This window comes from Canis aureus, chromosome 15 (genome assembly GCF_053574225.1).
Source record: "Canis aureus isolate CA01 chromosome 15, VMU_Caureus_v.1.0, whole genome shotgun sequence".
Taxonomy (NCBI): domain Eukaryota; kingdom Metazoa; phylum Chordata; class Mammalia; order Carnivora; family Canidae; genus Canis; species Canis aureus.
Window position 1 is genome coordinate 858,127 of NC_135625.1, and position 14,083 is coordinate 872,209.

The following is a 14,083-nucleotide window of genomic DNA, read 5'->3' on the forward strand; positions in this document are numbered from 1 at the left end:
GACTAGAGTAAAACAAAAGAGAATCCCTAAATCAGATGAACTATTGTATTTGAATCTTTAAAATGCTGACAGTATCTCGTGGGCTCCTCCAAACACCGGAGGACGTATACATCTATTTCATCCAAGGATTAAAAAGGAAAATAGCTGAAGGATGTATATACTATCTACTTTTTTTTTTTTTTTTTGTCTCGTGGGAGAAACATGGATTCTAAAATGATTGACAACTTTGAGGGAAGTTAGAAAGCCTTTGTTCCAAGTAATCTGTTCAGAGTAAACCATGAAAAGTATGAATTTATAAAATAAAAAATGCTCTCGTGGCTATCGGCCCCCCCACCGCACCCCTAGTTGTCTTGTTTCGTTGGCTGCCTGCCCTCTCTCCGCAAGCCGCAATAAGGTTCCCCACGGCCAGGCTCCCCGAGCCCGACTCAGTGCTCCCTGCGTGCACCAGGTTATTAATTCTGTCCCGGTTGATTTCCATAAAGATTCGGCTTACTCAGCCGTTATAAACAAAGGACAGACAGGGAAGAAGCTTGAGGAGAAAAAATGACTCCATGAGAAATGCAAACCAGTGAAAAATGAAGGAAAAAAAACCTAATGACCCCAAACCTGACAGTAAAGATAATCGATACGGAGAACAAAAGATATAAAAAGATACATTTTATCACAAAAATGAGTAAGAGGGATGCTGGCCTTGAGCACGATGGAATAAAGAGAAGGCAGAGGGGAGTGAGGAATGACCACTCGTGCAAAAGGAAGGGGAGGAAAAGAGGGGAACTGAGTGGGAAAAAACAGAGAGGGAGACAAACTATGAGCGACCCCTAACTCTGGGAAACACATAAAGGACTGAGAAGGGGAGGTGGGCAGGGGTTTGGGGTGACGGGCACTGAGGAGAGCACCTGATGGGATGAGCACAGGGGGTTAGACTATATGTTGGCAAATTGAACTTAAATTTAAAAAAAATGTTAAAAAAAAAGGGGGGGGAGGAGACCCAGTGGGACGTCCACACACCACAGGGTGGAGCTTCCCGAGTCATGGGGCCTTCACAGCACTTTGTGAGGGGCATGGCGCTTGGAGCCCATGCCAGCGTTAGCCTCCATGCTCCGGCGCCCAGAAATGTCGACCGTGCCTCTGCTCACCCCTGCTCAGGGGCAGCTGTGCCTTCTGGAGAATCCCTGAGAGCTGGTTGTGTGCTCAGCTTTTCATCCCTGAACCTCAACTCTCTGTGAATCTGCGACTTCTCAAAAAAAAAATCACAGCAGCAGGTGTCAGAATTATTATCAATTATTGGTCCCGGATATGACTGCCGTTCTAGACACTCATCATACTGATCATATTGAACCACGTAAGTGCTTACAAATGAATTTGATTAGTCACTTACTGAATATAATTATGTCTGAAGTTCTGAAACTGCACTTTTTTCCTGCATTCCTCGCAGTTACTTTTCAAAAGAGCCTCAGTGTGCTCATGTCCCTTTCCTACCCTGATAGTCTAATTCAATGAAAACATCGATGAGTTTTTTAGATAACTTGACAATATGCTTTTTAAAAGATAATCAATCTTCTGATATCTAGTCACCGAAGAATTTCAAAAAAGCCTGGAATAGATTTCTTGAATGTCACAGAATCAACCCATCAAACAGAGAGTCACCGTGTGTGTGTGTTTCCACTTCCCTCCCCCGCGCGCAGCATCAGGTTGAATCAAGAAAACAGCCAGGACCGCCTCGATCAAGGGAAGCCTTGAGCCTGGGGGGCAGGTGGGAGGCGTGTGCAGGCCCCGCTTCACCTGGGAACGGGGAGCTCATTCTGTAGTTTGACATTTTGAAACCGAGGTCTTGCTAGTCTATGTCTATGTAATGTATTCAAAGTAGTAAATCCCCACTGTTGTTTTTCCTAGTCTTACTGGCAAATAAAAAAGGAAACGAGGAGGCCGACATACCCACCGACACGGGGGTCCTGGGAGGACATTAACGTGCAGAACCAGCGAGCGGCGCCGAGCAGGGTGGTGATTAATCACCAAATGCTGAGATCCCCGGGCACAGACGTGTTCTCTGCTGGAGCAGGAGCAGATGCTCCAGGAAGGCTGTGGGGAAGGGTCCCCTTCCCCATGGCAGGAGGGGCCGCAGGCTCAGGCGGGGCTTCGAGGTCATGCGAGTGGGGCGCCTTGATGGGCTAAGTGCCCTCGTAACGCTGACCCCGAGACAGAGCCGCCAGCCCTTCCTCCGGGTGAAGACACAGCGGGAAGACCAGGGTCAACTATGGACCTGGAGGCACTTCTCACCACACACCGATGCCTGGAGTCTAGACTTGCGGCCCCCGGAACTATGAGAACAAATGTCCCTAGAGTAGAGGCCGTCCGGTCTCTCGGGTCCTGTTGTAGCAGCTCGAAGGGACCAAGGTCGTCGGTATGATGGCCCTTCCCAGACTCGGGCAAACATGGGGCTGGTTCTCCTCAGGCCTCTGCTGGGAGAGGGTGGGAGCGTCCGGAAGCGGGCGTTGGCGTTCCGAGAGGTGGTCAATAGACCGAGACTAGCGGCGTGAGCGGCGGCCGGGTCTGGGGTCCTCGCACCCCCACATCAAGGGGGAGGGCTCGTGGGGATCCCGGGAGGTAGAGGTGCGCTCCCCTGGACACCAGCATTCTGGAGCTGGCAACCGAGTCGGAAGCCCCCCTGGGAGCTCCCTGGGCAAGTGAGTTGACCCCCCGAACCTCGTACCTCGGACTTCTCGTCTCCTGGACCCGTGTTTGGGAGAAGGGGCGGGAGAGTAGGGCAGCAGGCGGGGCTGGAGCGGGCAGCCGGCGCCCCCTCGCCCTGCAGGTCCCCGGGGCCGGCCCAGCACGCAGACTGCAGCCCCGGCCATCCCTGCTGCCCTGCTGCGTTGCGGCGTCGCGGGCCCAGAGCCATCAGACGCAGGACGCAGCTCTGGCGAGACTTGGCTGCTGTTGGCGTCTTGCTGTCCCGCTGCGTCCACCGGAGCCTGCTCACCTGATTTACTGCAACCCTGCAGAGGGGCATTCGCGACTCGCCCGGCGATGGAAGACTTCATCTCTTTAACCTTCATTATGGCGTTTTAACTTCACTTTCATCATTTCCTTTCCCGTGTCTGCGACGCTTCACGACCCGCGCTTCTGTTGGGCGGTTGGAAAGGCACGTGGGTGTCTCTGCTTTTTGCGGGGCTGACGACTGGGGGCCTCGTAGGTGTCATTTTAATGAATACAGCTGCGAATCATGGGGGGATAAGGACCAATACGTAATCACAGAAATTCGGCGTAACAAATAATTGCAAGTATTAAATGACTCCTAACGTTCTTGGAGAAAATCACGGGTTCCCAGAGACGTGCCAGATACAGGACACGCGAGGTTTTTCTTGCCGTCTGGCCCACACACGGAGTGGATATTGCAGCCCAACGTCACAAATGAGAGAAAAGAAAACTCTGAAGCGTCAGAGTTCTGCAACCTAGTGGCAGCGACGGGAGCGTCTCCTCGGAGCTCATGACCCTCCTGAAAATCTGGGTTTTCCCTAATTTCCCTAAACCAGCTCCATGGGGTCTAACTGCCTTAACAGCGGAAAGAGACAAAGCCGGGTTTCGTAGTCGAGGCACCTGGTGCACCACCCCCCGGGAGGGGACACCACGCCCCGGGGAGGCGACCTCCGGGATGATTCATGACAGGACGGAGCAGCGTGGGGGCATCGATGAGCCATCGATGAGCCCGGCCCGTTCTTTCTAGGTGTTTCCACGCACACAGCTGGGCTTGCACCCATATGTCACGACATGTAAGGCACCCCGAGCGTGCGCGTCGTGTTATGGCAGACGGGTGAGGACTGAACACTCTGCTAGGACAGAGCTTCGGTTTAAGACTCACGTGCAGGTGGCTGCTTACCGCGTGCCGTTGGGTACGTGCTCCTGGAAATTCACGTGCGCCTCGCAGCCACTTGCTTATTAGCATCATGAGGATCTCGTGATCCCGAGGTGGACGGGATCGCAGGGGCCCAGCACCGATGGCTGGGCGGTGGCATTTGGGATGGAAGCCCACCCGACGGGCAAAAGGCACGGGTTCAGGACGCTGTGGGCCGTGTGACATCCTGTCCTCTCCCTGCCTCTCCACCGGGCCAGGCGGGGTGCGGGCACGCTCCCAGCCGGCGAGCTGTACATTTATTGGCTTTGAATCAAAGGCCGGTGTCGTCTATGTGCCCAGGTAAGGGCGTCCTTGTGGAGCCAGGCCTGCAAACCCCTGGCCGCCTTCCTAAGGGGGTGTCTCACCCACGGCGGGCCTGGCCCCGACCCCACCGGCCCCACCACGCTGCCCTGTGCCCCTGCGCCCTTGTGGGTTGGATGTGCAGCAGCCTGCTGTTTAGACGGACTCCGCCTGTCTCTACACGAGAAGTGTCTGTACTTCCTTCTCACGGCCACAGAACATTCCAGACCTGCCTTGATTTTCTGCCGAAGACATGGAGCAGGTGCTGATGGGTCCTTCTTGCAGAAAACAGAGTGGGAGGCCAGAATCTGGGGACAGAGGTCCCGACCGGATGTCACTTCCGGATTCCTCGGGGTGCAAACCCTTGTAAGAGTTGCAAGGCGGCTTCAGACACTGGTCCCCTTTGGGTTGGTTTTGCTTCGTTTATGTTCTTAAACGTCATGAGGCCACCTCGGTGTCCGAGGTCTCTAACTGACTATCCATCTCCCTCATTCCCTTCACGCCTTGCTTTCCTACGGCGGCTTATTAAGCAATTCCCCTCCTTCTGAGTTTCTCTCCCAGAACTTTAAGGCACTTTGACACACGCTGTCGTACAAAATTTTATGTCGAGCTTGTGATGCAGACTTGTTTTCCCTTTTGCTTCATTCTTGTGCTTGGCTGAGCATCCTGGGGAGACGCCCGGGCTGAGGGTGCAGACCCCGCTCTCCGTGAGCGCCCACCTGCCCAGGGCGCCAGCTCCCCGACGGCAACGCGAGAACCAGCAGACAGGCCCCTCCGTGTTCTCCTCTCTGTGTCCAGGCTGGAGCTCCGGGGACGGAGAGCTCAGGGTCTTCGATGTAACAGACGGTTGTGCCAAGCTGTTAGGAGGAAAAGAAAAGCGACACAGAAATATTTTGGCTCTCAAGATTTTATTGAAAATCCCTTTTAAGTGCGAATAGATGTTTCTCCAAAGAAGACATGCAAATAAATGGCCAACGGATATGTGATAAAATGCTCACCGTCACCGATTGTCGGGGGGATGCAGTCAGACCACGTGAGATGCCTCCTTGCACCCGTCCTCGCTCCCTACCGGGGGTTCTCTCTGCCTGCGTTTTCCACTGGAATTCGGGCTCCGTGGAGCAGGGTCATCACTGCCACGTTCCCTGCTGCATCTGCAGTGCTTGGCAAACAGCAGATGTTCAACAAATGTTCAGCGAATGAATAAAAGCCAACTTGATCACCCTACCTACCAAGTGGTAGTTGACTTCGTGTGTCGGCCTGGCTACGCCATGGCCCCCTGGCTTTGTTCCAACACCCGGCTTAGCCGTCACGGTGAAGGTGTTTTAGATGAGGTTCAGTTTAAATCACTCGACGTTGAGTGATGACTCTGCAGAACCTTGGTGGGCCTCCCCTGTTCAGGTGAAGGTCTTTACAGAAAATGACTGACCTTCGGAGGAGAGGGCCCTCTGCCAGCAGATGGCCTTGGGATGGGAGTCTCCAGTCGCTGTCTTTCCCTGCAGGCGTCAGACTTGCAGGTCCCACGATCATGCGAGCCATTCCTTAAAGTCTCTCCCCCTCCCAGACACATACATATATTCATATATATCCTGTATGTACCCATCCACATCCTATGTCCATATATATCATCTCTCTATATACCCATAAGTATCTTCTCTATATATCCATGTACATCCATATATATCCTACATATTCCATATATCCTGTATTATATCCATATATGCTCTGTATATACCCATGAATATCCTATATATACCTGTATATATCCTCTCTCTGCATCCTATATATCCTGTATATCTTATATAAGATATAAGATATATTTTTTGCAATCCTATATAAGATACGTAGGATATATATAGGATATACCCATCTCTCTTGTCTCTGTGTCCATATATGTCATATCTCTATATGTCCATATACATCCTCTCTCATATCCTATATATATAATATGCATCATATGTATATATATATATACACACACACACGTATCCTATATATATCCTTACGTATATAATTATAATTACTAAATAAAAAGATCACTTAGTCCATACAATGCCAAAAGCAGCTGGGATCATTTAGTTAATGTATTTATTTTATTTTATTATTTTATTTTATTTTATTTTATTTTATTTTATTTTATTTTATTTTTTTCAATGTATTTATTTTATTGATGAAAGAACTAGACCAATATGGGGATCTAAGTGACCTTTTGATACCGGTGCTAAATTTTTATTATTACATATCTATGTGTTTAAGCTAAAACAAACAAACAAACAAACAAACAAAAAACCTGATTAAGTTGATGCAAGCTGTTTCAATAAAGGTACCCATGAGACTTGATAACATAACTAATTTTCTTGGTAATTTGGGATATAGAGGTTCTTGTGTTTTGGGGATGCTCTAGCAAATGACCACAAATGTGGTCACTCAGTAAAACAGAAGTCAATTCCTGCGTAGTTCTGGAGATCGGGAATCCAAGATCGTGTCAGGGGAGGGACCCCTCTAAGGCTCTGAAGGAGGATTGTTCCCGGGCCCTGTGCTGGCTTCTGGCGGTGGCGGGGTCCTGGGCGCCGCTTGGCTTGCAGATCCGTCACCCCAGTCGCCGCCTCCGTCCTCACATGTTCTTTCCCTCCATGTGTCTGGGAGTCTGAATCTCCCTCCCCTTGCTCTTGAGTACACCTGTCATCCCACAGGGAGCCCACTCTATTCCCAGCAGGATCTCATCTCAGATGCTTAATTACATCTGCAAAGACTCTGTTTCCAAATAAGGTCATGTGCATCCATCCCTTTTTGGAGCCACTCTTCACCCACTAAGATTTTTTTTTTTTTTTTTTGCAATTACTATATCACATACTCACCGTAGGCATTGTGGAACTGTGCATGGATCTTGTTTCTGGTCAAATACCTCACTTCCAATAATATGTTTGCAGTTTGCATTTGGATTACTTGAAAATAATATAAAGGGGTTTACATTTTAGAAAAACCACAATATGTCTGACACCGTCCTCAAAGAAGGAGAGTATAGTTGGTGGCACTCAACCTAGACTGCAATCGTCACGAATACTTCCCTAACAACATGAAGAGAAAGGAAGGATCGCGGATCCGCGAGTTTTCCACCATAAGGAACAGTTCATGTCTCGTGCAATGTCCTTGGAATCGCGGGGCCCGGCGTTGATGCCAATACTAGTGAGACGACGTACGAAGGGCGGCAAGAACCAGCTGGGACGGTGCTGTCTTTCCCACTGCTGAGGCCTCGGGCTCCCCTCGTACGATCTGAGGTTCACTCTCACTCCTAAAAGAGTGGCAAGTGCCCAGGCAGATCTTGTTTTGAATAAAAAGCCACAAAAAATAGTATTTTTTAGGAAGGAAAGAGAAGGCCTTCCATCTACTGTCTCATGTGTCCTGCGCTAACGTAGCACCTCATCCAGCAGCACCAGCCAAGGCCAAGAAGGTCTCATGCGACGCGTGAGCAGCTGCTAACTTCTATCCTTTACCCAGTTTTCCAATTCATATGTTTCTTTCAAGATATTTTCTTCACTTCTACTTTTAGCTTTGGAGGTTTTGTTCTGGAAAAAAAAAAAAAAAAGAAAATTCACTCCAGAAATAGTAACTCTCCCCACCGGGTTCTTAGCATTCATGCATTTTTCCCTTCCTGGCGTCTATGTGGCGGGTTGTCGCTGTTCGTTTGCGTATTTCTCTTCCCCACTAGACCCTGTAATACGGAAAGACAAGCCCAGGTATTATTTATTCTCTTCTGCTCCTGGAGACAAGCACAGTGATTGGCACGAAGCAGCTGATTCATGGATTTTTGAAGAACATCTGACTGGTGTCTAAGACTGTATCAGTCGGCTGTGTTTGGGATTTAACGGGCCAACTTGCATGACATGAAGGGTTCTTAAAGGACGTGCTGTCACTTTGCGAGCTCAAGCGTTCTTTACTGTGGGGAAGGGGACCAAGGTTCCCGGACGCCGGCCTGCTGGGACGTCTCGGTTACGTCTGTTGGTCCAGTTCTCAGAGGCGGAAGTGCCCTGGTCTGGATGAGAGAGGACATTTATCCTAAAGGAAGTGCAACGTTTGCTCTTGTGCTTCTTAACTCACTGTGAACCATCTTTATATTTCATATGTTAGATACGCTCTTCCGTGACCAATTATTGTTTTATATGTTTTTTTTTTTAAGATTTTATTTATTCATCTGAAAGAGAGAGAGAGCGAGAGAGAGAGTGAGCAAGCACTGGCAGGGGGAGCGGCAGGGGGAGAGGGAGAAGCAGACCCACCCCTGAGCAGGGAGCCCTGGACCCCGGGATCACACCCTGAGCTGAAGGCAGGCGCTTCGCTGACTGAGCCATCCAGGCGCCCCTACTGTTTTATCTTAATAAGGTTATTTTTCATTTAATATGAATTAACAAAAACATAAATTACAAAACTTGAAGGGTAATGAGAAAATTGTTCTGTAAGGGACAATTCAAAGATTTTTCATGAGAAGAATACGTGTATGACCACAGTCCAGGTTGGAGTAATATCTACTTTTTTTTTTTTTCTCACTTTTTTTTCTTTTTAAATTTGTTCCTCTTGTCCGTTGTTTCTGCTTTCTCCTGCCCATCAATTCCACCTTTGATGGGTTTGACCATTTGTATGATTCCAATTACTCTCCTCTTGCCATATTATTTATACTTTTTGAAATTCTACATGATTGGTGGTTGCCTTAAAATTTGGAATATCTATTTCAGACAATCCAAGTCCAGTTTCAAATAGCATGAGAGCTCTTCCCGGGGGGGTGAGGGCCGTGTCACAACAAACCTAGTTGCTCCTGCTCCCCTGGGGTCCTCACTCGCCCTCCTCTCTCTGACAGGTAAGCACAGGCACAGGTAAGCACATGGAGAGGAAAGCACAGGCACAGGTAAGCACAGGCACAGGTAAACATAGGCACAGGTAAGCACAGGCACAGGTAAGCACAGGCACAGGTGAGCACAGGCACAGGTGAGCACATGCAGAGGTAAGCACAGGCACAGGTGAGCACAGGCACAGGTGAGCACAGGCACAGGTGAGCACATGCAGAGGTAAGCACAGGCACAGGTGAGCACAGGCACAGGTAAGCACAGGCACAGGTAAGCACAGGCAGGGGTAAACACAGGCACAGGAGAGCACATGCAGAGATAAGCACAGGCACCAGTGAGCTCGGGCGCAGGTGAGCACGGGCACAGGTGAGCAATGCAGAGGTAAGCACAGGCAGAAGTAAGCACATGCACAGGAGAGCACAGGCACAGGCAAGCACAAGCACAGGTAAGCATGGGCATAGGAGAGCACAGACACAGGTAAGCACAGGCTCAGGTAAGCACGGGCACAGGTAAGCACAGGCACAGGTAAGCACATGCAGACACAGAACATACACAACTGGATATATTGTATCCACCTTTAGAGTCAAGGGTCATCTCTTAGATTAATGAAGATGAAGACCGTGAACGTTCTAATTTCCCTTCCCTGTTCCTTGCAGGCTCTTCCTTCCTCGCGGACCCATCCCCGCCTCCCTCTGTTGCCTGTTTGCTACGTTCACTTATCGATCGTGGTCATTTTGTCTCTTCTGCGTGCCTCATTATTTTCGTTATATGCTGGACATTTTAAGTGTAACACCTTTTCCTTTTTAAAATATTTTACCTATTCATTCATGAGAGACCCAGAGAGAGGCAGAGACGCAGGCAGAGGGAGAAGCAGGCACCATGCAGGGAGCCCGACGCGGGACTCGATCCCAGGACCCCGGGGTTACACCCTGGACTGAGGCAGACGCTGTCCCACGGAGCTCCCCGCGCCCTAATGTGTTTCCGTAAAGAAGTCAGGGCCCGGCGCCTTCTTCCCGTGAGGCACCTGCACCTGCACCGTGGATCCCACGGGCTCCTGGAAGCCCTGCTCACCTGGGATCCACTCAGTCCGGTTTCAAGCTTGGAGGTACTTGAGCGGGAACCTGCATCCTTGCCCGTCGGCGTCCTTGTCTGGCTGGCTTGCGGGGCTCCGGGCTCCAGGCCGCAGGGAGAGGAGGCGCCTCCCGCCCGTGTCTGGCGCCCGTGTCCCCTTCCCCGTGGTCTCTGACGTGGAACGCAGTCTTCCAACCTCCCTGTCGGGGACAGGCTGCCAGCCCCGCAAGTGGCCGCGACCGCTGGGCTCAGGGCGCCTCCACCTCCCCTCCACCTCCCCGGCTCGGATTTGTGATTCTTCCCGGAATTGTCCGCTCCGATGCTTTCATGCTCACGTCTTCTAGCTTTCCTCGGCGGCCAGAAAACGAGCAAGTTAACTAAATTATTTAACGGAAATTAAATTAATTTTGTTAGTTCATATCAAATGAAAAATCACGTTATGAGGGCCGGGAGGCCTGACTCCGACGGACTTTTCTTCCAGAGCCAAGAATCCCGTTTCGTCTGCATCCCTCGTCCAGGGTCGGGCTTGGCCAGGGCCTCCATTCTGTATCTACTGAACTCAGTGGAACCTCGCAAAGTTTCAAAGAACTGGACAAAGGGAAAAAACGTTGAAATCAAGGATTTTCAGCCTTGGCCTTGGCCTTGCCTCGTGGTTTTTGAAATAATCCACATGAACTTAAGGTAGTTGTAAAATAGACAAAAGACACAAGAACTAAAAAAAAGAAAAGAAAAAAAAGACACAAGAACTGATTTTTTTTTAATTCCTATAAAATACTCTGTAGTGAATTGCGCATCGGGAACAAGATAAAATCATGCATTAGGCTTCGGGAAATGCTTAACGTTGAATCCTAAAGGAGAACATGAAATTTTAATGTGGTGAGACTGGAAAAAAAAATGTAAAGAAAACATTTTGTGATTCAGTAGAGGCGCCCGGTCTAACGGTCTTGCAGACCACGTCTCGGGGCGGGGGGGACGGTTTCCACAGCTGGAGGGAAACGAATGTGTGTCTGTGGCCGCGTGGGGGGCACGAGCCCATGACCTGGTGCTGCCAGTGCGCTGGGCCGGGCGGCGCCCAGGAACGGGACGGGACGGACCCGTTTATGCTACGGCGTATTGGCATCTCTGCACCTTTGGCATCGAGGGTCGATCTCGCGGGGGCGGCGAGATGAGGCCGTCTGCAGAGAGCTCACCACCGGGGATCTCGGGGGTCGGCTCCATCTGGCACCTGAACGACGGTTGCGGGACCTGGGGCGCCATCCCAGCCACCCTCGCGTGGGGGAACCAAGGGCATCCCCGGTCGTTGGCCCTCGAAGCCACGTGAGGGCCTGGGGTGAGCCTCCACTGCTACCTGGTGCTGTGGCCCCGGCGCCGCGGGATGCTCCAAGGTGAGCCAAGCTCTGCGGGCGGCAGGTGGCCCTGGCGGATTATCCGCTGAGGGCAAAGGACGTTGGAAGATGTGCACAGATTGTCGTTTTTGTGTCCCCGACCCTCATATGCTCCTCCTCTTACGAGGCACGACCAGCATCCCTGTCGCGTTCGCTCATGGAGCAACCGCCCTAATGGCCCCGCGGCTGTTAAGCGGGTGACGACACAACAAGACTCCGAGAAGGTGATGGCCTCGATCACGCCCCAGCGACGCTCTCTAGTTCTGACACCGACGTGAGGGACGTTCCCTTTTTTTTGTAGTTTCAGATAATTCATGGATCGCGAGGTGGTCCTCAGGGATCTGTGCCAGCGGGCCCCCGGGACGTGATCGCGTGGGGACACACGCGGACGCCCTGTAGAGACGTGTGGCAAAGGCAACAGTCACATAGGGCTTTTGTGCAACCTCAGGATCGCAACGAGCCCCATGTGTGACCTGGCGTCGGAAAAGCCTGAAAAGAGCCCAAACTCACGGCCAGAGGCAGCCCCTGTGCACAAGATGCCGGCGCCGGGAGGCGTGTGCTGCAGCACAGCTTCGACGTGCGACGTGCAGAAAAGTGCTCTCAGTGGCCAGCGTGCTTTTATGAGGTCGCTATCACTGTGAAGTTCGGGTTGGGTGTGTTTAAAGGACTGGGTCGTGACCCTACAAGGCGGCCTCTATGGGACTGCTCGCACCCCTGTTACGGGACAGATGGCCCAGCCACGCACCCGGAGCAGCCGTGCCCCCTGCGATGTCCTGCTTGGCTCCGGGAGGACTCATCTTAGAACAGGGACCAACGGTGCCGTGAAAGTGGCGCTCTTAGGTATCGCACAGGGGCATTTTGGGTTTGGATTAAAAAGTCATCATTTTGCAAGAACAAAAAAAAAAGGTACCTACTGAATTTACGGAGACCTGTGGTAGCGGTGGATCAGGGATGGGTTTGGAGCAGTCGCTCCGGGGCTCGTGGGGCATGAGGAGCCCCGGCTGCACGAGGCCGTGTAGGAACCCAGGGGACGCGGGCGACCGAACCCCACAACCTGCACGAGGGGAAATCCGAGCACGGAAGGCAGGGCTGGCTTGGGCTGTTCGGGCAGCGATGGACGCAGAGCCCAGGTTCTACGCGGCTCCGCTTTGCTTTCTGTAGGGGAGAGCTGAAATCCTCTGAAATATGAGTCCTAAGATCCAGGGAAGCTGACATAAACCTCAAAACGCATGAATTATTCAGATCACGAGGTGAAGAGCACATTTAAAATCATCTGTTGATTTTATACGTTGTCGTAAATGTGATATATACACGGGATGCTTTGCATCTCACCCCTCCAGATTTATTTCTCTCTTGTTTTCATTTATCTTATTATTATTATTTATTTATTTTTTATTTTCGGGAAAGTTGATGGATAAACGTGTACATTATCTTTCACCCGGTGGCGGATTTTATTATTATTGGAAGTCCGCCTGCGGATTATTGTAATTGCACCTGACTCATTTTCCGTGCTGTTGTGTAATGACTTTTTAAACCGATCTGGGAACGGGGAAAAGCACAAGCCCTGTGGAATTTACCAAGTAAAGACACTTACTTGTCATATTTACCCTACAGCTCGTATTCAGCAAAGCCGTGGTCTGTACTCTCTTAGGGACCTGACGAGGAGCGTTCAGAGGTCTCTTCTCTGAGCCTGGTTCCACGATGGGCGTGACCAGCAGCACGAGCGACGAGCAATTGCTCACCTGCCCCAGGTAGACGTTCTCCTTGGACGTTGGACTCGTGCGCCAGGCGTTGAGGAAACACCGGGCCCAAAGGTCACTTTGAGGCATGAGCACGTAGCTGGTTATTCCTGGAACGCAGTCACAGGCCAACAAGGAGATGGGTGCATGGCCAAAATATGAAGCTTTTGTCTCAAAACTCAACATAAATGGTAGCGTTTTATGACGCTCAAATTTTTGACCCAAGGATTAAGAGGGAGTAAGTATTGGTTTGTACGTCCATTTGACGGATGTACATTTAGTTTTATATTCTCTTAATGAGACTATAAAAGACTGTGGGTCACCTATAGAGGGTGTCAGACTGCAAAGATTTTTTTTTTTTTAAGATTCTATTTATTTATTCATGAGACAGACACAGAGAGAGAGAGAGGCAGAGACACAGGCAGAGGGAGGAGCAGATTCCTTGTAGGGAACCCAATGTGGGACTTGATCCTGAGACCCCGGGGTCACGCCCTGGGATGAAGGGAGATGCTCAACTGCTGAGCCACCCGGGCGTCCCAAAGATTTTTTTTTTTTCAAGACCTTTGAGGACTTTCCGGCAAATTATAGGAATGATCTGAGAGACGTGTTTGGTTCTTTAAGAGAGCGTTTTTATAAACCCGTATTCTTTGTAGCAGTTTGGTCGTGTTACTTAGATAATAGCATATTTTAGAGGCTCTAAAGTATGGCTCACGGATCCGTGTGTAGCCAGGATCCTTACATAGGAAACGGTTTCACAGCAGTCGCGTCAGCCCGCGCTGGCGTTTGCGGGAGGGATGCAGGTGAGGTACCTGCAGTGCGAGACAAAGCACCCGCTAGGCCTAAAGACCAGCACCGGGTGATGGA